The 24,966-nt window shown below is 43.3% G+C and overlaps 1 pseudogene; it reads right to left on the reverse strand.

Moving 5' to 3' along the window:
• Positions 1–24,059: 24,059 nt before the first annotated feature.
• LOC109553644 (phosphatidylethanolamine-binding protein 1 pseudogene) lies at positions 24,060–24,741 on the reverse strand (annotated as a pseudogene).
• Between the last annotated feature and the right edge of the window lie 225 nt (positions 24,742–24,966).

Consider the following 24,966-nt stretch of genomic DNA (forward strand, 5'->3'; position numbering starts at 1 on the left):
GAAAACCAGACATCCCAGATTAAGGAATTTAGCACTTTTCTTTGTATGGGAAGATGCAAGAGTCTGGGCTCTCTGAAATCATTCCTTTCCATATGCGTCTCAGCTATCCTGGGCCACTAGCCTGTTTTTTCACATCCTGCTCTCCCTTGGGGCTCACTTAGGGAGTGGTTGCAGTCCTGATGGCTGCCAGATCGCCAGCGTTCTTCTCCTTCCTGAATGCCCTTGGTGCTCAGGAGCTCACGTTTGGAGGGCTGGAATCCCTGATGACTGTGGCATCCTTGTTTACTGATAAGGCAGGAAACAGCTTCCCAGGTGGCACTGGTGGTAAAGCACTGCCTGCCAATGCTGCAGACACGAGACAAAGGTTCAATTCCTGCGTTGGGAAGAACTCCTGGAGGAGGGCATGGCAACTTACTCTAGTATTTCTGCCTGGAGCATCTCATGGACAGAGGAGCCTGGCGGGATACAGTCCATGGGGTCAGAAAGAGTTGAACACGACTGAAGCGACTTTGCCCATGCACGCGCACTCCATTTCTCAGGATGATTCAAACACATTAAGTTCTATTATTACTACATCAGCTCCATCTCAGATCATCAGGCATTAGATCCCAGAGGTTGGGGACCCCGATCTAAATTATTAGGAAAAGAAAGTGAAGTCGCTCAATTGTATCCGACTCTTTCTGACTGCATGGACTGTAGCTTGCCAGGCTCCTCCATCCATGGGATCTCAAAGTGGAATAAAGAGCTGGAGAGAGAAACTAGGTTAGTTCTATTACAGGAAGGTTCTAGCCCTGAAGCAAAGGGCTCTTGTTAGGGGCATTTACTCTCTGGTTAGAGCCACCTAGCCAGAAGTGACCAGGTTGTTCACCAGTGAAGCTGTAAGAACCCTACTCCCCACAGCCCCTTCTCTTCCTAAGAAGTACCTTTCCCAAGCATCCACCAAGGTGCCATCAGAGATCTCCTGATCTTGATACTCACTTGCAAGAGCCTTTTGCCATTTTCAGCCACATGGTCCCCAGTGTTCCCAAGGTAATAGGCTGCTTCTGGAAAGGGCAATGAATCAAAAAGGAAAACTCCCCAATTCCCCAACAGGGAGATAAAAATACAGGTAAGTTGGCAACTGGCCTTTTAAATGTCTCGCTTCAGAGCATAGGGAAAAAAAAAAATTGCCTGATCCTTTTCCCCTGGTCCTTTCCCTACAGAAACTGCCTTGTTTCTTCAGATTTTTTTTTCCCTTTTTCATGCAAGGGACAGAATCATTAACAACCCTCAGGCTCTCTCAGGACTAAGTTAATTAAACTGATTTGGGGTATTTCCCTTTGGTTAGAAATGGTGAGCAGTGAGCAGTGCCAAGCTCCTGAAATTGAAGCCCATGTCATTCACTTCCCATGCAAAGCCCTAAGGCTCCCTGGTGGAATGGGACACTTAAATTGGCCTTGTTCTTTTACCCAAGCAATTAATAGTGCATTTGGAACAATAACAAAAAAATACACACACACACAGAGCTTGTTTGCTAGGCTCCAGACACAGCCGCCAACATTCCTTAATTGAGTCCAACCTACCGGGCTAAGGTGCCTTTCTACAGGATCTGCTGGGTGGGAGCTGAAGGGGCCTTGCCAAAGATCCGCTGTCTAGGGATGGAAATTCTGGCTGATGATTTGCATAATAAGACCAAACCCCTTGGCAAATGCACAGCCCTTTGTAATTTACATAATGTGTCTCAGCAGTTATCTCAGTTAATAGTTACCGCTGGCAATGGCAACCCACTCCAGTACTCTTGCCTGGAAAATCCCATGGACAGAGGAGCCTGGTAGGCTGTAATCCATGGGGTCGCGAAGAGTCAGACACAACTGAGCGACTTCACTTTCACTTTTCACTTTCATGCATTGGAGAAGGAAATGGCAACCCGCTCCAGTGTTCTTACCTGGAGAATCCCAGGGACAGGGAGCCTGGTGGGCTGTGGTCTATGGCGTCACACAGAGTCGGACACGACTGAAGCAACTTAGCAGCAGCAGCAGCAGCAGCCTTCATTTACACCTCCAGAAGCAAATGGACAGTGGGTCTGCCCAACAATAACTTGTTCTCAGATGAGATCTGATTTCTTAGAGGATTGTTCAACCCAATTTACAAATTCCAATCTTCCCTTTGGTACAGTTACACTTCCTCTAGGTCTATCCAATCTCTTAACGTCCCAGAACTAACACTATCCACTTGAACAACCCGGTTCTTTGCACAGAACACCCACAAAAATAATAATAATAATAATGACATCTCCAGAAACAAATTTTAGTCACAGTGATTCCTGTTAAAGTTCTTTGAGCTCTCTATTGTTCAAAGGATACAGTTTAAAATCTCTAGTCATACCCTCTGTGTCAATGCATGTAAATCTAAGTGAACTGCTTAAACTGTTGAGTGGTAGTATGCCATCAGATGCATAAATCGCAATACATCCAATCATTCCCTCCCTTCCTTGCTCCCCATCTCTGGTTATTATAAACAGTGTTTAAACGAAGAGGTGCACATGTATCTCTTGTATATATTCACACCAGAGGTTCTCCAGGCAAGAATAGCAATTGCTGGGATGATAGAATATGCATATTTTTAACATTATTAGGACTTGAATTGTTCTCTAAACTCATTCATCAATTTGCACTCCCACTAGCAATGCATGATTCTATCTTCTCTAGATATTCATCAAGTTCGTTACCAGTTTACTTTTTAACAATTCCATTAAGTAAGAAATATTATAGTATCTCATTTTGTTTCAATTTACACTTGCTTAGTTACTGAAACTGAGAATCACCTTTCTCTTTCTCTTGCTCCTCCTGTTCCTCCTCTTCCCCTTCTTCCTCCTTTTCTTTCTCCTCCTTCCCCCTCCCTGCCTCTTCCTTCTTCTCCTTCTTCCTCAAATTCCAGTCTTCCCTTTGGTACAGTTACACTTCCTCTAGGTCTATCCAATCTCTTAACGTCCCAGAAAGTAACACTATCCACTTGAACATCCCAGTTCTTTGCACAGAACACCCACACACAAAAAAAAAATAATAAAAATGACGTCTCCAGAAACAAATTTTAGTCACAGTGTGATTCCTGATAAAGTTCTTTGAACTCTCTATTGTTCAAAGGATACAGTTTAAAATCTCTAGCCGTATCTCCTGTGTCAATGCATGCAGATCTAAGTGAATTGTTTAAACCATTCTTCAAGCAGGACATTTGGATTTCTCTGTGTATTGTCCATAGATATATTTTGCCTATTTTTCATCTTCTGTTGGGCTGTCTTTTTTATTGATTCATAGACATAAAAACATATTCTAAAATGTTATATCTTCTCTTTCTCTTTTTTATGTTAGGCTGTTGGTCAAAAATACTTAAACATCATCAATTTCATGGAATAAAATCTAATGTTAGTGTACTGCTTCAAACTTCCAGGGCAATATGAGTAGAAATAGTAATAAGAGGTATTCTTGCTTATTGCTGACTTCTAAGGTAATGCTTCTAGTATTTCACCACCAACTGATAAAAAAAATAAATACTGCAGGTGTTTAGTGGATATCATTTTCAGTTAGAAGACATTCTCTTTCATTTTTGTTTTAAAAGACTTTTTTCAATAAAAAGCATTCCTGGGAGAACCTACATATTATAAATATGTTCATGGCATGAATGTATTTTGATACTCTCTTTCTTTGTCTCTGTCTCTCTCTCTCTCTCTCTCACACACACACACACATATACCTAGGCTTAGTTTGTTAACAGTTTATTGAGGATTTTTGCCTCTCTGATCATAAATAATTGTGTCAATTTTTCTTTGTCATTCTGCTTTTGTCTGATTTGGGAACCAAGATTAAAATAACATCATCAACTTAATTGGGATGTTTTCCACCTTTTCTATTCTCAAAAAGTATTTCTAAAAGGTAAAATTATGTACTCCTCAAAGGTATGGGAGAAGATACCTGGATATGGTCTGGATCTATTTTTTATTAGCACTTGGAGCAACTGGGTAAATCTCTAAAAACTAATCTCACTTCCTTTTACATGACTTTTTTATTTCTTTTTAAATAATTCTGTTGGATTATAGTTTTCTAGAATTCTATTCTCTTTCATTAAAACTTTCCATATTTTCAGCACATAGCCGTTCACCATGTATCTTCAGAAAGATTCAAAATTCTTGTTCCCTTCAGCTTGAGGGTCCCCGAACCAATCAATAGTAAAAATTAGCACCTCAGCCCTAGGGGGACAGACCTAAGGTCATATTTATCATGCAGGACATTTCACCCACCCAGGGTCCAGGCAGAGGCAGGCAACTGTTTTGCCATCGTCCTGTGTCTGTGTCCCTGGCACCCTTTTCTGGACCATTCTTTCACACTCCACCACCCCAGTCCTTCTCCCTTTGTTGCTTTATGCAGGGGTCTCAGTTCCAATATGTGACCTTGGGTAACAGCACAGTTCACTTTCATTCTGCATGTAGGTGCTACACCTCATGTCCCTAGTTTGCTGAAATGGACAATTTCTTACCACCCACTAAATCTACTGAAGGATTAGCTCCCATCCTTACCAGTCTGGTTTCCAGAAACCTTTTCATTTCTAGCACACACCAGTTGCCTGTTTTTCTTGCAAGCTTAATTCTGCATTTAAAAGAATGTTAATCAGTTTCATAAAGCATAGCTAGTGCTATAATAGTGGCAGGGTCTTCAAGTATATGTCAGAAGTATTGTGAGAAGAGGAGGGTGGGTGTCTCCCAAGGCCACAGAGTCCTGGGATCTGTGGGAATGGAACCACACAGAAATTAAAAACCTAGAAAGATGCAGGATCCTTCATTGAAAGGGAAACATTTTAGCTGAGACTTGATGGATGTATATGATTATTTAGATAGAGCTGGAAAGAAGGAAGGAGGCTCACTTAGTTGTAAACACATCTTCACAATGTGAATTTAAAGCAAGTCAAAATGACAGCTATTTGAAGGGGGAAAAGCTAAATAAAAAATTCCAAAGAAAATGGAGTAGATCCACATTAGGTGAATAAGAAAATATCTACTAAATGATTAAAAAAACACTCCATGGTTGAGAGCTCCCAAATGAAACAGGACTGTTTATTCAGTTTTTTTAAAACACAGAGCATCCATCACCTTAGAAAAGCCATTCCCAGAATAACTAGCCCCAAACAGACACTGCTTTGAGTCTGTGTAATTGGTGCTGTGAGAAGAGGCTGATGGTGCAGTGGCTGGCTTTTAATCAGAAGCTGAGCACAACCAAGCTGTCCTCAAACAGAAGTCTAATGTTGGAGCAACAATGGCTGTAGAGAGGTCACAAAGCCCAAGGTGAAACGAACCACTCTCATAAACAGCACGAGCACGGGCTAAACTTCATCCCACTCTCGGTACAAGTTTATGTCCATGTTCCACCCTGCAAAGTGAATCTCTAGAGGCTTTTTTATCCATGAAGTGGATAAAACGTGAGGACAAAAACAGCAGTGCTCCAGTTGTCAATGTCCCTTTTACAACTGGCATAAGAGCTGTGAGCAAAGTGATAAAGGGAGTCAGGATGGCTGGACTGTGTTTCCCTATTCTTATTAGGAGAGGACAAATTCAAACATACACAAAAGCATTTTGCCTTTTTCTCACTTTGGTCCAAGATGAAGGCAGGTGATAAAACAGTGTGAGCTAAATCCATTTTGAAAGAGGAGTCTTATTGAGTGATTCTAGACACACAAAGGGATCAAGACCTGTTCATATTAAATAAATGCTATTTATAACCAAGCCCTTTGAACATCTACATCCAGGGATACAATCTTAATTATCTGACAAAAGGCCATTTAATCACCAAGATCTGAGCAAGTTGAACAAGTATTGAAAATCTCCCTCTTCCTTCCGTTTTGCATAAGATGTCAGTAGTGGTTCCTGAAGAAATAGGAGTTGTCCGTGTTGAGCTCTGGACAGTCCAGGGGCCTCAAAGGAAAATGCTGGACTGAGAAATTCTATTGCCACTAAAACTTTCTCCATCACTGTAACAAAAATTCCAGATGCAAATACAGAATTTTCTTTCTGCTAAGTTTTCCACTTCTCCCATCAAATTTGGGGGAGATCAGAGTTTATTCAAAATCAGTTTCAGTCACTAAAAGGAATGAGCTCATTATGGCAGGGATGCAATTTTTTGGTATCATATTCCCCCCCATAAAGAGAAGGAACGGCATGATCAAAAGAAGAGTTGTGAATATGTTGAACAGAGACAGGGTAGAATAGGATAAAGGAAAGAAGTAAAAGATCTGAATTCCAGCATTCTACAACTTATCTGCTGTATAATAACAAAAAAGTGACTTAACCCCTGTAAGTTTCCAAGTTCTTTGCCACAAAATGAGGATAGCAACACCTCACTGACCTTACCAGGTGGTGTCTGGCATCTTATAATACAGAGAAAGGTCTCTGGTACCGCTTATATGTGGAGTCTAAAAAGGAGTATAAAGCGAAAGTTGCTCAGTTGTGTCTGACTCTTTGTGACCCCATGGACTATACAGTCCATGGAATTCTTTAGACCACAGTACTGGAGTGGGTAGCCTTTCCCTTCTCCAGGTGATCTTCCCAACCCAGGGATTGAACCCAGGTCTCTGGCACTGGGGCTGAATTCTTTACCAGCTGAGCCACAAGGGAAGACCAAGAATACTGGAGTGGGGAGCCTATCCATTCTCCAGCGAATCTTCCCGACCCAGGAATTGAACCGGAGTCTCCTGCATTGCAGCGGATTCTTTACCAACTGAGCCATCAGGGAATTAAAAAGGGGTATAAATGAACTTATTTACAAAACAGAAATAGAGTCACAGATATAGAAAATAAACAATTACTAGGAGGTAAGAGGGGAATAAACTGGGAGATTGGGATTGACATATACATAGCTGCTGCTGCTACTGCTGCTAAGTCACTTCAGTCGTGTCCGACTCTGTGTGACCCCATAGATGGCAGCCCACCAGGCTCCCCCGTCCCTGGGATTCTCCAGGCAAGAACACTGGAGTGGGTTGCCATTTCCTTCTCCAATGCATGAAAGTGAAAGGTGAAAGTAAAGTCGCTCAGTCATGTCCAACCCTCAGCGACCCCATGGACTGCAGCTTCCAGGCTCCTCCATCCATGGGATTTTCCAGGCAGGAGTACTGGAGGGGATGCCTATATATAAAATAGATAATAAGGACCTACTATAGAGCACCAGTGAATACTCAATACTCCTATATAAGTCAGTACTGTCTTACAGGGAGAGAGAGAATGTACTACAGGAGTTCAGAAGCGTGAGAGACTCCTTCCAGCCCAGCATCTTCCATAACAATTTCCATCACATTCAACTCCTATGAGATGCTAATAAATGGCATGCTTTAAAACACAGGTGAAATAAATCTGGTGAACACTGGCTGGAAACATATTTAACAGGTTTCTTTTCAGCAAGACTCCACCAAACTTTTAATATTCAAGTGTCCCTTATAGATCTCCAAAGGTGGGCTAAAGTATTACCTGTTTTCTAAGATGATTTGTGTATGAAACCCATCCATCCGTGCCCTTATAAGAGCCACAAGACAGATTGCTCCATGGAAGGATAGAAGAACCTAACCATGCTGGCACTCTGATCTCAGATGCCCAGCCTCCACAACTGCGAGAAATAAATGTCTACCATTTTTAAGCCACCCAGGCTATGGCTTAGCCCAAACTAAGACACAAAGTCAAGGCAGCACAGGCCCAGGTCATCACGAGCAAAAATACTTGAGATTATTTTGTAACTCTGCCATGAGCAATCAGGGATGTGGCTCACAGTCTTGTCAACTAATTCCTTCAGTCATCTGTACAAAGGCTGAGAAAAGTAGAAATCTTTCTTCCCATGGGATAGCTTTCCAGGGCTTGCTGCCTTCACCATAAAGCCAAATGAGCACCCCATTAAAACAGCAAACATTAACACCCACAGACCATCTAGCTGTCCTCTTTGACCTTCTCATGCCTAAACTGTCGAATGATCAGTGTCACATACGATCTTTCATAAGAGCAATCTCAAATCCCAACACTGAACCAAAGGTCCTCCACAAAGTCTGAGCAACTTAATGAAAAACAATCACCACAGACGTGAAGACTTTCAGGGTTTAAAGAACAGGAAATGCTTTTCCACTCCCCTCCAAATTCCCGTATCGCTTTTCCTCTTACTCTCCACGAATGACCTTGTTTCTCCTTTCACGATGAAAACAGGAGCAAGCCATCAGGAGAGAAACTCCTCAAGCGTTCACCTCCAAACCTACTGGGTCATTTCTATCAGCTAAAATGTATTGTAGTCCTTTAAAAAAAAAAAAAAAACCCTCCCATTCTCCCCTTCGGACACCAACCCCATTCTTCTGTTTCTCTTTAGAACAAATCTCAAAAGAGTTCTCCGTTTCTTCTTAAACTTATTATACATTAATCCTTTTCCCCCATTGCTCCAATGAAACATCTCTTCTCAAGGTTACCAATTCAAGGTCAATTCTCATTTCATTTTTTTTTAACTTGATTAGTTATTATAATCTGTAGTTATAGTATTACTAATTAGTCTGTAGTTTATTATAGTTAGTATTACTAATTATTAGTATTTATTTCCTTACATACTTACTTATTTGGCCACGTCCAGTCTTAGTGTTTTAAATATGTTGAATTTTAGACTACTGTATGTCTAAAGTGAAAGTGAAAGAAAGTGAAGTCACTCAGTCATGTCCAACTCTTTGCAACCCCATGGACTGTAGCCCACCAGGCTCCTCCGTCCATGGGATTCTCCAAGCAAGAATACTGGAGTGGGTTGTCATTACCTTCTCCAGGGGAATCTTCCCAACCCAGGGATCAAAGCCAGGTCTCCCGCATTGCAGGCAGACGCTTTAACCTCTGAGCCACCAGGGAAGCCCATGTAAATTAGGAATTTGTATTTCCTGAAGTTAAGGAAAGAGATCAGAGCTACATCAATGAAAGAGGTAGATGGTATTTAAAGGAATAGAATTGAATGACATAATCTAAAGAGAGAATATTAAGAACATAGAGAGATTTGTATACTGGTTCTTTTATAGGTCAGAATATTAGATAAACAATTTTAAACTTTCCTTTTTTCTAAGTATTTAAAACTGTAACTTTCTAAGAACAGCTTTACCTTGACTTAACAAGTTTAATATGTTGTATTTTCATTATATCAGTTAGAAATTTTTTTAATTTCCCTTGAAATTTCTTCTTTGACTCCTGGGTTATTCAGAAATGTGTAATTTCTAATCTGGCAATAGATCTAGAACATCTTTCCAGGCAAGTAAATGTAACCATACCACATAGTTTTAATAGCTACATATTATCCTATCATACTCTAATGTATTTAACCCAATAGCCACTTATGCCAGTTAAATTTTCAGTGTTATAAACACTGCTGCAATGAATAACTTTGTGCCTTACTGCCTTGCAAAGTTTACACACATAATAAACGAAAGAGACAAAAATCAAACTCCAAATCTCAGACTCTAAATAATTCTGATCTTCCATGTAGGTTTGCTGAATCATAGGAGATTTTAGGCTTAAAGTTATAAAAATCTTTGCAATTCTAGTGACTTTATCATAAAATTAAAATACAAATGGAAAACTTGAGAGATATAGTTGCATTATAAAAGCTTAATAATACTTTATGTGCTTTAATCAGGATAGATCAAAGTATGCTACAGAAACAGATCTCAATGATTTAACAAAAGGAAGTCAGGCTCTTTATTAATTATACACAGACAACATGCATTGGTGAGGGGTTTACCAGGGCTTCCCTGATAGCTCAGTTGGTAAAGAATCCGCCTGCAATGCAGGAGACCTGGGTTCAGTCCCTGCGATGGGAAGACCCCCTGGAGAAGGGAAAGGCTACCCACTCCAGTATTCTGACCTGGAAAATTCCATGGACTATATTGTCCATGGTGTCGCAAAGAGTTGGACACAACTCAGCGACTTTCACTTTCACTTTTCACCCCACAAAGACACTTAGGATAAAGCTGGCAGGTAGCCACGGCCATCACCTGGTACTTGGGGACCTAATGCCTTCCTCTGCCTCTTCACTGTGAACCCAGGACCTCAGATGCCAAGGAGACAGTATCCACCATGCAGCAAATGTATGTAACTGTGAGCTTTCAGGCTTCCCAGGCAGTGCTAGTGGTAAAGAACTTGCCTGTCAATGCACGAGATGTAAGAGGCGCAGGTTCAATCCTTGGGTTGGAAAGATCCCCTGGAGGAGGGCATGTTAACCCACTCCTGTATTCTTGCCTGGGAAATCCCATGGACAGAGGAGTCCAGTAGGCTACAGTCCATAGGGTCGCACAAAGTCGGACATGACTGAAACAATTTAGCATGCACATGAACTTTTTCAAGGACCCTTAAAAGCTGTAATTTGGGTGATGGCTTTTCCAAAATAAACCACACTTGCAGAAACAACAAAATTAACAGATTAATTTAATAATTATCCCAGATTAACAGAGGTTCCATGATCTTTTGATGCCACATCAAAAACAAAAAAAATCATTGTATGTCTTCCTGAATCACTACACCAGGAGACAATACAGCGTGGAAAAGTGGTACTTGATCTAAAATTCCTTGACCATAAGTGAAACACTTCATTTCTACCCAACACCTGCTGGCTATAGAGCTAAGTACATAACCCTACCTAACCACAAGAGAGCTGAGAAAGGTCTTCCTAAGCATTCAGGAAGAAAAGAGAACCAAGTATGAATGAGCACTGGAATCTACCACAATCTATTTTTCTGGTCATCAATAATTCAACAAATTCCTCTTCCACAATAACAAACAAACAACCCAGAAAACAAATAAAAAACAACAGAACCACCTACTCCCCAAGGGAGAAAACATCAAGTAATATAAAGTCACTAAAGTCAAATCAAATCCTAGGCTCAAGGTAATGGTAACAGTTTCTCCATCAGCCTAGCTCTTCTTGATCCAGAGCAGCAATGACAAATTATTTGCTTCCACATGCATCCATCATACAGCACCAGGACAGGGGCAGATTCACTGCAGTAAATACCCCCATTCAGAATGCTGAAGAATGGGAAACAAAGAATCCCTCGTTCGTGGCAATTCTGAATTCCAGCTGGGTAGACACTGGGTGTCTAGAGAGGGATGGGATGAGGTGAGAAGCTCTGATTCTGTCCTCTAGGAGTAGCTCTCTTTTCCATAATTCTGTGGCTCCTAGTCTCTGCCCACCAGATATTCTCCTCAGCCACATCTAAAGTGGGAACTGGAGAATACATGCTCCTTCAGACTTGAGCAGTTTTCTCAGACTTCCTGCTTATACAGGATAGGTTTTATTTTCCAACCTTGATGACTGGCAAAATATTATCCCAAGTGAAGATACTTTCCTTCCTTAGAATAATTTTGATATTAACTATGAAAAAAATTATTATTTTGTAACCCACACCATTCTTAATGAGAAAAATCTGAAACAATCAAACTGTCCTAGAAGAGGGGATTAATCAACTATTATACACCCATAAGGTGTCCAAAATATATTGTTATGTAATAGGGATTATGGAATCATAAGTTGTTTATGTGATGCCAACTTTGCAGATGAAAGGGGAGAAAGGAAGGGGAATAAATTCTGGAAATCTCTTCACCAAAGTTAAACTTTTCAACTATGAAGTGTATTTAGGATGTGCTTGGTCATTTTAGTTTTGTTTAATGTATGGTGGGGGTGTTTCATCATTCCTTTTGCTGATTTCTATGATTTAATGTTTCCCAAGTAAAAATGAATTTCTTGTGTAAAATACAATTATTAAATTGTAAAGACTGACAAAAATCTCAAAATGGAAGAGACTTTTAAAAAATCTCTTCTGCTGCCTGGAATACATAAAAAAAAAAAAAAAAGCCTACTCAGCCATCTCTGCATACCTTGGTAATCACACGTGTAAGCAATGTGACAACTTACACAGAAACACATGAGTTTGGGGGCCCTAAAGCAACTTCGTGGAATGCACGACCATTTTCAGGTAAAGACTTCTCTGATATCTCAGTCTATGTCATGTGTGTACATGTGTATGTGTGTGAGAGAGAGAAAGAGATGGGGTGGAGGTGGGGAGGATTAACAGAGAGAAAGCTTGCACATTTTAATATGTTTGACATTTCCTTGGAAGATAGGATCCTGTCACATACTACAGGAGAAAGATGGTAGGAGTTGAAATTAGATTGTAAGTTACATACAGCTCAAGCTCTGTTCTTGACAACAGCCTTAACATAAGGCATTCTTTTAACCTATCTGAGAGTCTGTCTCTCTCATAAAATCTCATAAAATCATGACTAGTAATAATTTCTACCTGACAGGGATTTGTTGAGAACCAGGTGAGATGATGCAGTTGAAAATGCTTCCTAATCTGTAAATCACCTCATCTAAGGATTTGTGACTTGGCTTCTAGTCCTGTTAATAAATAGCACCACCCTTAGCACACAGTAGGTGCTGAATAAATACCAAAAATGGTTTCCTTCTAGCTTCTGACAGATCTAAACAATGCCAAAGTCGAACAAATAAAATCCTGTAAAATCAAGGTTGTGATTTTTCTGTTACTGTACACTCTCTCACCTGCCTCCCACCACCAGCTCACATCGTCAGAAAGGTTTATTTTGTGAGAGAAGTCATGTGACAAAAGAAGAAATGGAGCAACACGTGTACAATTTTTTTTTGAGTATGTGAACAACAGAGGAGCATTTGCTATAAAATGCAGGTGAAATAAAGCATCTTGTGCCAAAAATGATTGGGTCTACCTCAATCCAATCCCTTAGATGGACCCATGAATTGCTTTCAATTCTTGGTTCCATTGAGCTACAGAGGTTTCCAAACTGAAATGCTGCTACTGCCTTCAATAGGAGCAGAAGATGGAAAAGCTATTTCTTTAATAAGAATTTGTTAGGAAATTGTTCCTTTGTGCCTCCTCTTCTCAGTGGAGTGGTTTCCAGCATTCAAAAGGAAAGGGGACTCCTGTAATTTGTCCAAACCAAGATATCTTGAGATAACAGATAATGCATGATTTGCTTTTCAGAAATAGAGTCCTATCTCAGGAGTTCTGAAGGAGGAAGAACTGAATTGACTTGTGAGAAATCAAGAGAAAAAGTTGTCCAATCTTCCCACAACACAGGAAAAAATATTTAACTTCTTGCAAAGCTTGAGTCCTATCCACAGGTCATAGCTGAGGCTCATTTCTAAGGCAATCCATAACATATTCTAACTGAATTGACTTTTCTAAGTTTTTAGATAAAAATTTTGATTCCAAGCCTGAATGCTCAAAAAAATGTTGGAAAATGAATGAGAACAGCTCTGCATCTTGCAGCATAGCATCCGTTCTTTTTTGCCATTAACATTTTATTTTGAGATAGTTATAGATTCATATGGACTTGAAAAAATACTACAGATACATCCCTACTTTACTCAGTTTCCTTCACTGGTAACATCTTGCAAAACTATGGTAAAATATCACAACCAGGATATTCACACTGATACAATCTACTGGTATTGGTTAGCTTTCCCCAGGTGTGTGTGTGTGTCTGTTTCTATGAAATGTCATCACATGTAGCTTGACATGGTACTTGCAGCACCAATCCCCAGTCATTCAAATCACCAGCTTGGCTCCTTAACAGCACTGACTTAAACTACTAATGAACAATTGCAAACTGTATCACTGCATTTTGCAAACACTCCCATAAACTCTTTCATTTCACTCTTGCCATAACAAATTGGCACTATTTAGTCCTAATTCTAAATAATAGGTTGTGTTACTACCATTTTATAGCTAAAGAGACTGGATTTCAGAATGAGGATGTGACTTAGCAAGGTCATAGCACTATGACCCTGCCTTCAACCCCAAGTCCTGTGCCTTACTTTCCCCCTACAACAGAGAAGATCATGTCCCCAGATAATGTCATAAATCATAAAATCACAAAAGGACATGTGAATGTCCCTTGCAAAAAGAGACTGATGGGTTCCTCTGGCTGTCACTCATTTGTACCTAGGCTGTAATACTTTGTTGGGCTCATCAGACAGACCAAACAGAAAAATTGAATCACACCGAAGTAAGCTTGAGCATGACCTTTTGAATCAGTTATACTTATTCAGTTCTAGATGGACTGCTTGGCCAGCAACAAAGTTGGTCAAGTGGGTATAAGCAAACTACAACACTTGTTCTCTCACTTATTCTGAATATAGTCTAGGAGACCAGACCAGCATACTTTTCAACAATTAGAGAAAAAATATATTACTGTGTATGATAAAAATCTCAAGTTGTGTGGCGTTCCATGGACAAGAGCTATTGGAGTCCAGGAAAAGTTGAGACACTTAAGACAATGATTTATTCTGTCATCTCTATTTCCTATAAAAGCATGACTTTGATAAAACCAGTGGGAGAAGAAAAGGAACCATCTTGGAAACACCAAGAATAATGCTTCACTGTGAATGACCTTCCTGGTTTATTGAGCTTCAAACTCAGCCAAATGACAGGTTTTCCTGAGGGAAAGATAAAGAATAACCCCATCCCCACAGCCATGCAGCAAGCACAAACTGTAAAAAATGAACGGATAGGCTCAGACAGACGAGAGAGAGAGAGAGAATGCTACCTAAGTAGGGTGGCAGCCTGCTTGAGCAGAATGAGAAGAAAAAAAACAGGCCAAGGGTTAGCAGCAGCAACAGTTGAACAAATGCGAAGTCCAGAGGTCATGGTGACCTGAAATCACGGCCTCGAATTTGGGGATATTCTTCTGTCTTCACTTCCCTTGAAGTTAGCAGGCGTGTGACCAATTCAACTAAGAGAGTATGGCAGAAGGCATGTTGTGAGACTTTCAAGGCTGGGTCATAATGCATGCATGCATGTATGCATGAGTGCTCAGTCGTGTCTGACTCTTTGTGACTCCATGGACTATAGCCCGCCAGGATCCTCTGTTCACGGGATTTCCCAGGCAAAAATACTGGAATGGGTTGCCTTTTCCTTCTCCAGGGGATCTTCCTGACCCAGCAATCGAACCTGCATCTCCTGCGTCTCCTTCATTGGCAGGCAGATTCTTTTCCACTGAGCCACCTGGGAAGCCCAGGTCATAATGTCCATGCTCTAAGTTGCCATGCTGGATGGGTTCCATGCGGATTCTCCAGATGAGTAAGCTGAGCCCAACCTTCCTGCCATTGCAGCGCAAGCAGCAGGTTTGCAAGTGAAGAAGTTTCCAGATAAGTCTAATCATTTAAATCATTCCCAACCACTCGAGTCTTCCCAGACATCATGGGGAAGAGAAAACCCTTTCTTTCCAAATTCTGATCAATGAAATCCAAAAGCAAATTCAAATGGCTGTCTTAAGTCACTAAGTTTTGAGGCTCTTAGTTATGCCCCAATAATCAGAACAGAAGGTAAAAATAAAGATAAAATAGGATAGAAAGAGATAAGTTTAGCACAGGAAGTAGAATTAAGTGTGACCAGAGAAAGCAGCAGAAATGTAAAAGGGAAAGTCAATGGTAAGAAAAAGCATTAGCTTCTAAGGACTATTAATCTATGCCACAAATCCCATTCTGAGTGCCAGCAACACATATAAAATGCTATAATTACATTCATTTGTGAGGTTAGGAGATTATTCTTCAGTAAACCACCAACCAGCCATTTACATTTTTCCTTCTATGTAAAAGAGACAGCTTTATTTTTTGCCAGATTCAGCCTATCTGGTATCTCTATGGCTACAGCATCAATCTCACAAAGCCTCAGGGAAATGATGCCCAAGGTATGGGCTTATCAGTACAGCGGGGGATGGGGGGGGGGGGTGTTGTTTCAGAGAATTCCTCATGTCCTAGAGCTGCTCTGCATCTTGAGGGCTCAGTCCATCTGACATCATTTTCCTGAATTCTAGATTGGAAAAATTCTAGCCTTCATGTCTTTGACAACACCAGGGCTGAGATACTGACGCCTTTCACCTGCCTGAGCTGGAGTCTGCCTCCCTTGAACTCTCTGCTGGCATCTTACTTGCGTATAACTTATCATGGTGTGCACAAAGTTGCTTCAGTCATGTCTCTTTGCGACCCCATGGACTGCAGCCCACCAGGTTCCTCTGTCCATGGAATATCCCAGGCAAGAATACTCGAGTGGGTTGCCCTTTCCTACTCCAGGGAATCTTCCTCACTCAGGGATCAAACCCACGCCTCCTGCGTCTCCTGCATCAGCAAGCAGGTTCTTTACCACTAGTGCCAGCTGGGAAGTCCAGGTACTGTGGTAGGTGGATTAAAAATGTATACAATATATCTGGATTTTATGATTTCAGAATACTTTTTAATTATAGTACTGCTTTGGGTTACCGTTACTTTTCATATTGAACATGAAATATCAAGAATTATAAGGCTTTTGGTTTTGTTTCAAATATATTCCTCTAGGCAACCAGCATATATTAGTCTTTTTGATTGCAGTCTTTTTGAACATAGATAAGGAATATCTGAACATGATACTGGGCATACCACGTGACTCAGATGCTTCCATTGAGTCAGACCAGAGTCCGCACATCCCTTTGAATGTCTGTGTAGTGGACAACCAGCAATCTGATTTTAGGTAATTGCCCCGAAGCTCAGTGAGTTCTCCAAGCCCCAGTATCAGCCTCCTCTAGCTCCAGAGCCTGCTAGCTCTGACCCAGCCTGCTCTGCAGCTAAGTTCACCTGAGTTGTGACAACCCCTGCCAAAAGTGCACCGTTTTGATGACAGACCAAACGTCACCCACCTGGATCCCTTGTGAAGCCTCTTTTCTTTTAAGTACCTCCTCCCATGATTCCCCAGATACCTCTGAGCCAGGTCAAAAATGTATGCCAGCTCAGTGCTTCCTGGATTTCCTTGCAATATCCTGCAAAACAAGTCTGTCCCTGTGGAGTGGTTGGTCTAAGTGGGACATTTAAGTTTAAATTGCCAGGTAATACCTGAGGAGCTGAACCCCAGCTTATCAGCTCTGAGAATGGAGGAAAGATTTAAAGGGCCTCAAAGTCTCACAGATTGGCAGTTTAAGCAGAAATTTCCAAATTTTCCAAAGGAATAGAACAGCTTTCCTACTTCAGCTGCTAGAAGAGGAAACAGAGCTGGAGGAGGTAACAGCCTAATGATACTCCCCCACCCCCACCCCGCCACCCCCCGCCAAGAAAACTCAGTGGCAAGGTTACAGGGTCACAGGGATCAGCAGAGACATCCCATCAGCCAACCATAAGCATCAGAGAAATACCCAACAACGGACTCCTTTCTCCCAGAAAGAGGGAAGCAGGAGCTGGTCTGAGAGGATGGGAGGAGAAGTTCTAAGCCTTGATGGAGCCCCATTGTTGAGCTGTCTGGGAAGACTGCACAGCTGGGCTAAGTTGTATTCAGCAAACACATGATGGACGGCGCCTTTGTGCCGGGGACACTCCAGTCATCACGGAGCCTTCGACAGCAGAGAAAATTAAAGCCTTTTCAGGGCCTTTCACAACACACCTGATTTCTGTATTAAATTTGAGGGTGGATGGACACTGTGTTGGGTAACTGCCAGCCCTGAATGTCACCACAGGTGATGGGCTCCCTGTGATCTTCTCAGACAAGATCACACGATGGGGGAAAGCTGGCTCGCCTGGTATTTAGGCAGTCCCCCTGCCCCCACACTAGTGATAGCACTTAGAAGAGAATGACTGGGTTCCCATGCTGTTAACTTCCAACCCCACCTCATCTTGTATTAAAAAGAGGATCTGTATGTTTCTGACTCCCAAGTCACCAGACTGGCAGGGAAGCCATCTGGTTTGACAGCAGAACTCTCCTCAGGCAGGAAGCATCAGGTACCTGGCAGGAAGGAGGGAGAGACGAGTCTAGAGAAACTAGGAAACAGCCAGGGTGTCCCTGGAGCCCACATGGTCACAGCCACAGGATACAGACAATCACATACTGATCAGGTTCAAGGCTTTTTGGTGGGAAACTGCAGACATTCTCAGTGGTTAGCAGGATGGGCTGGGTTTGATGGCAGTGGCCTGTCTGTGGCCAGTCAACCTGAGTATCATCCCAGGATACCTGCATATCAGGCATGGAGCTAGGTGGTTTACACACTATTGAGGGAACTCAATTTCTTGGAATCCTCACAGTAACCAAGTTTACAGAGAAAGACACTGAGGTTCTGAGAGGTTCAGTGCCATGCTCAAGATCACACAGCTACTTACAGAGCTGGTATTCAAATACTTAAAATTTATGTATTTGTTTGGCTGCACCACGTCTTAGTCGCAGCACACACAATCTTTGATCTTCGTTGTGGCATGCAGGAGATTTAGCTGTGACGTATAAACTCTTAGTTGGGGCGTGTGGGATCTAGTTCCCTGATCAGGGATCGAACCTGTGCCCCCTGCATTGGAAGCATGGAGTCTTAGCCACTGGACCACCAGGGAAGTTCCCAGAGGTGGTATTCAAGCCCAGGCCTCTCCAACCCCTCAAGAGCATGTGGTTTATGTAATAAATCAAGGAAAGATGATGGTGCTCAGAACATGTCTGGGCTCAAAACCACAGGGTAGTCCACTGGAGAGACAGGCTCGGAATGAGGAAGCCGGGAGCAAGGGGAGAAGAAGTCTGGCTTGGTGATCATTCTTCAGGGAGGTCCAAACCTGAAGCTCCTGCAGGTCCCCTGAGGCCCCATTTCACTGACACAGTAGATACCACAGTGGGGAGAGCAAGTCTCTCGTCTCCCCTCTCATCCTCTACAACACCCTCTACAATATGACCCAATGCAAGATGGGATCCTCCTTGGCTCAGAGATCTCCCTGTTGCAAGCCCTCTGAATACAGTTTCTAGTACATGAATGGTCGGCGCTAAAGACAGGAGGTAGAGACTGGAATCTGCTCACTGTTTGCCTTAGAAAACTCAGGTGTTCGTGGGAATCCCTCTAGGGCATGGTCTCTACTCTCATCATTGCCCTTGGGTGTCCCAAATCAACATCACTAATCCTATGGTAGGTCCCTACCCTTATGACCTCATTTAATCATTCTGTGAAGAACCTATCTCCAGAACCTATCACCAGCACTTCCCCGGTGGCTCAGATGGTATAGTGTTTGCCTACAATGCTGTAGACCTGGGTTCAATCCCTGGGTTGGGAAGATCTCCTGGAGAAGGAAACGGCAATCCACTCCAGAATTCTTGGCTGGAAAATCCCACGGATGGAGGAGCCTGGTAGGTTACAGTCCATGGGGTCACAAAGAGTTGGACACAACTGAGTGACTTCACTTTCTTATCTCCAGATACAGTCATATTGGAGGGTTAGTGAATTTATGATATATGAGTTTGTGGAGACACAATTCAGTCTATGACAGTGGTTATGATTATTTGAATATTCCTAGTATTTTCTACTTCTCAGCTGAAATGACCATGACACTAGGGGAAGGTAAGGCTTAGCCCCCAGGACACTGCTGTTACCATCGTGTGTGCTGGGTGATGCTGAGACAGAAGCAGCCACCACACCCCAAACAGGTGTCGTGAGCCTCCTAGGATGGGCCTGCAGGCCCAGCCTACTGTAGTTGGTCATCATGTGATCAACACCTGTGTCCACACATAACGTGGCCTTCATTGAGGGCCAGAACTGGCAACATCCCAGTTGGTGGCACCATCAGGGGTGTTGGACAAGCCCTGGCAAGGCTTTACCCAGGACGATGAGATGTTTGCGCTGCTGCAGGAATCTACTTAGCTTACAGGACAAGAAGCAGTGGTAAAAGTCAAGGAAAATCTTGACTTCTCCAGTTACATCCATAGAAGACAGGAGCAAGGTGGTAAAGGCAGACTTCCAGCCCTCCAAAACAGCCCCTGAGGAGTGGCACCTCCTCAGGGCTCCCTCATGGAAGCTGTGGGTGGCATGAGCAGGAGAAGCCACACCCCTCACAGGGCAGCGCCAGTCTGCCTCTTTTTCCCAAGCCAGTTTCTTGGCAGCATTGCTGGGACACGAAGGACTGGCTGTGTGCAGAGAGGCTTGGCACACTGAGAGAGGCCTCCTTTCTTACATCTAAACTTGCTTCAGCTGCCCAAACCCGGATCCATGGAAACCAGAGGCAAGGAACCTCAGTCACAACGAAATCCTCCTGTGGGCAAAGCCCCCTTACAGAAAGATTGGCAACCCAGAGGATGCTGACATCATCCCTGTCACCTTCTTCCTCCCCCGCATCTTAGAAGTTAACAGCAGGGACTCTTGACTGGGCGGGGTTGAACATCAGCTCTAACTCGATAACCAGGTGAACTGCAGAGGATGTGTAACTCTGCCTCAGCTTCCTTATCTAGAAAATGGAGCTGATAACAGACCTAAGTCACAGGCTTATTGTGAGGGCCAAATGAATTAACACAGCACGCATTAAGCAGTTATTATTACTGTATTTTCTGCCATGCACAGAGCTAACATACTTAGGACATGGCATGTATTAGGCACTCTACTGAGGGCTGTGTAAAATAATCTTTTTTAAATCCTAGTAGCTCAGACGGTAAAGCATCTGACTGCAATGCAGGAGACCCGGGTTCGATCCCTGGGTCAGGAAGATCCCCTGGAGAAGGAAATGGCAACCCACTCCAGTATCCTTGACTGGAAAATCCCATGGACAGAAGAGCCTGGCAGGCTGTACAGTCCATGGGGTCACAAAGAGTCAGACACGACTGAGCAACTAACACACATTGTGATCAACCAATAGATAGATAAAAATATAAAGATAAATAATTTACATATATATAAGTATATATGTAGAGAGATTGAAAGTGAAAATGAAAGTGTTAGCCCTCAGTCATGTCCAACTCTTTGTGACCCCATGGACACACCAGGTTCCTCTGTCCATGGAATTCTGCAGGTAAGAATCCTGAACCGGGTTGGTATTCCCTCCTCCAGAAGATCTTCCCAACTAGGGGATGGAACCAGTCTCCCACATTGCAGGCAGATTTTTTACCATCTGAGCCACCAGAGAAGATTAGATAGATAAATAAATTAGATAGATACATAGATAAGATAGATGCATATCAGAGTATATCTTTAGATTTATATATTAAATAGATAGAAAAGAAATAAATGTGAAAAAATGACACTTGAAGATCTTAAGATTGTCCATAGTTAGTCAAATATCAAAGCAAACTTGAAACCTACATCTGTCTGACCCTGAACCTGGACTTTTTTCACCACAACAAGGAAGAATCTGCTCCATTCCAGATGGGATTTGACAACAGCTCAATGTCCCAGGACGGGCAGGGCCTGTCCCTAGTCACGGTCTCCAGTGCCCAGAGAATCATGGACACAGAACTCCTGCAGGAAGAGGAGGGCCCAGTTTCCATGGAGCCGCCGCCTTCTTTCACAGCCAGCACTTCTGCAAACAGCAGGTATTGTGCCAGCCACAGTCACATCTGACAGGAGAACTTATTGCACATCCTGGTACATGGTAGTGGCAGAGTAACACAGGCAGTCAACACGCCAGGGCTCCCTTTCTCCTCCAACACCCAGTGTCTGTGCCAACTCTGCCTGCTCTTTAACCTTGTCTTCTAAGTACATAACAGCAAAACTGGAAGTTCAGGGAGATGAGACAGGACCAAGGAGGGAGGTTGGAAGGTTGCTGTGTTGAGTTGGCTCAGTGCTTTCATAAATAACTCCCAAATCTCAGGGGCTTAATGCAACAAAAGTCTGCTTCTTGCTCAAGTCACAGGCCACACTAAGCTGGCAAGGGAGGAGGGATAAGCAAGAGTTGCTCTGCTCCATGGAGTCCTTCAGGGACCAGGCACCTTCCATTTACCTGCTGCTCTATCTCATGAATCCCTTGGAGGCCTCTAGACTTTGGAGTTCTGCACTGGGTCTTCTGCATCTGTCTAGTCAACAAGGCAAGAGAGAGCCAGTATGGAGAGTCTATCACGCAGGAGGGTTGTTTGTTACCATTTTTTTAGGACAGGCAGTATGTGGGATCTTAGTTTCCTGACCAGGGATCGAACCCAGGCCCCCTGTCTCGGGAGCACAGATTCCTAACCACTGGACTGCCGAGGAAGTCCCCGTATTGTAGATGCAGGGCCTAGAAATGGCAGCTGTCACTTCTATCAACGGTCCATTTGCCAAAACTATCACCTAACTGCCAGGAAGACTGAAAAATGTGTTCAAGTTGTGTGTCCTGCGGGGTGGGGCAGGAAAGAAAGAAAGAAAGGGAGTTTGTTGAAAATCTACAGCTTTCTGCTACAGTCTCCATTTCTTTAGGTAATTGCTGACCACCTGTCATTTAAAAGGCGGCAGGAACTAACTTCTCCAACCTGAATTCCCCTTGGCATAGCCCAAACCATCCACCCTCTCGGAGTTCTGACACAAAACAAAGGAAGACAAATCATTCAGGATCAGAAGCACTGGATCCTGCCAAGTTCAGGAATGCAAATGATGAGGATGTAGGATCCTATTATGCATCCAGGGCACTGGGACGTGGGCGCAGTCACACTCAAGTGAAAGTGAAAGTCGCCCAGTCATGTCCAACTCTTTGCGACCCCATGGATTATACTGTCCAAGGAATTCCCCAGGCCAGAATACTGGAGTGGGTAGCCTTTCCCTTCTCCAGGGGATCTTCCCAACCCAGGGATTGAACCCAGGTCTCCCACATTGCAGGTGGAATCTTTACCAGCTGAGCCACAAGGGAAGCCCGTACCTTGGCAGAAGCCCTCTTTATTTTTATGGATGCCAATCCTTGACTAAAGTCTGATCTGACAAACATACTTAAGTCAGAGAAGTCTCAGAACCTACAAAAAAGGGAAGTTCACCTAAAAAACACTGTGGTTGCTCACATCCCCTCCCCTTTCCCCGGCACTCCGCCGTCTTCGACAAAGCTGGACTTTCTCGGCACCGGTATGGGGCGTGAACCCGCAATGAGATGAGCTGCTTGAGGGCTCTGGAGCCAACAAGAGATGCGCCACCTCCAAAGTCCTGTCATTCCCCGGTGGCAAGTGCAGCAGCCGGAAGGGCTGCAGCAAACCCACCATCATCTCTGTGATTGTTCTGTACTTTTTATTTATATAAAGATTTAAAAGGCAGTCATTGAAAAATAATGTTTAATGACATGAGAAATTTGTCACAATATGTTGCAAGAAAAAAAGGAGGCTACAGAGCAATATACAATTCTATTTTTATAAATATATACTGTAGTGGTGTGTGTATGCATATATGTATCTAGAGAGAGAGACTTCCGGTTGATGTATTATAATTTTTAGTTGTTCCATGAGCTTTCTGAATTGAAAAATTGTATAAAACAGTACATTTACATAAACTAGAAATTTGAAGTCAGAAATATTTAAAATAATTTAAAATGTTCATCTTGATTCTTTTTTCATTTTTTTTCCATCTACACAGTGTTTTTATTTTTGTTCAACTATAAGCAAACAGCAAAATTAACACAACGTTCACCAACTCCAGACTGGCTTTCTTTTTTACACCAAAGAGGAATCAACAAGCATGGACTTTCAGACTTCTGATAACCTCTTACCCTGCCCTGCTGCTCACCTAGATGGCCAGGCTTTAACAGCAAAGCGACTTCTTCTCTTGAGCTTTTTCCAGTATTGCTCTTTAAAGGATCCAGAGCAGGACACTGACACCCAGCAACCATCCTGAGACGTTGATGGTTAGTGGACATGCCGGCCTCTGGTTGTCTCGGTGAGACAAGGCCATGAAAACACATGCTGGTAGGTGCTTTCACACACAACTCTGTGCTCAGGCTCACAAAAGTGGAGGCAATCAATCTCTTTTTTGTTTTCAACCTCCCTTAAAGATTCTTTGAAGCTCTGCTCTAATACCTCAGACCTGGTCTTTTTACCAGAATTTTTTTTCTTCTTTAAAGTCTGGTTGTTGTTCTTGTATTAACATTTTGATAAACCCCATCACAGTACCAAAGAATCCCCCACCAAAACTGAGTTCAAATTTGATCAAAACATAAACTCCCTAAAATTATACACGACAGGAAGAAGGAAAGAAAAGTCATCCTAAATCTAAATCTGACCGCTCAGGGCTTAGGCAGAGAGATGGGGGGAAATCTACATGTGTCGCTAAACTGAAACACTGTTTGGGAACTCTGGGACAGTGTCCATCTCCTCTACTTCCTAGACAGCTGCTCCTAGAGTTTGGGCACATAATCATCCCATTCGGCCTGGTAACACGTGCCGGCCACTGGGGTCCCAAGCTCGTACTTTTTGCAGAAAGAGGCCACCTTGAATTTGCCACGGTGGTCTCCAGATAGGTTGCTGAGAATGGGACCATCACATTTCAGTGGTCTTTCCTGCTCGTAAACCAGCCAAATGTAGCGGTGCAGGCCAGCACCCTTGGGAGGCCCAGAGCCCACATAATTGGAGAGAACTGTGACTGCTGATGTCGTTGCCCTTCATGCTGACCACCAGGAAATGCTGCCATTCCCTGTATTTGGGGTCCTTCCTGCTGGGAGCACCGGATCTGTCAAGACCAGGGAGTACAATTTACCTGGATCAAGGCCATCCCATGTAATGCTGGTGGGCCGGTTCTTAACCTGGGTGGGTGTCAGCACTTTGCCCAGTTCGTCGACCTCCGCCCTGCCGCAGAGGGTGCTGCGGCCTCTCAGCCACTTCGTGCAGGCTCAAAGGCCCAGACCACTTGCTGAGGTCCACCAGCGCTGTGGAGCCGAGCAGGTCAGACAGCAGGGAAAGTGGCTTGTGGACTCGCGCAGGGTAGGAGCACGGACTCACAGCAGTCTGCAAACTGTACCGAGGAGGAGTGCATGCGCCAGAGCCACAGCAACAGCCCATCCTGCTCCTCCAGTCGCCTGCGGGGCCGGGGGCGGCGGGGGGGGGGGGGGCCTCTGCTCTCTGATTGGCCAAGCCCGGTAGCGCCTCTTTTTATTTTATTGCTGGTAAGTCCCTTCAGTCGTGTCCGACTCTGTGCGACTCCATAGATGGCAGCCCACCAGGCTCCCCCGTCCCTGGGATTCTCCAGGGAAGAACACTGGAGTGGGTTGCCATTTCCTTCTCCAA

Source organism: Bos indicus, chromosome 28 (assembly GCF_029378745.1).
Source record: "Bos indicus isolate NIAB-ARS_2022 breed Sahiwal x Tharparkar chromosome 28, NIAB-ARS_B.indTharparkar_mat_pri_1.0, whole genome shotgun sequence".
Taxonomy (NCBI): domain Eukaryota; kingdom Metazoa; phylum Chordata; class Mammalia; order Artiodactyla; family Bovidae; genus Bos; species Bos indicus.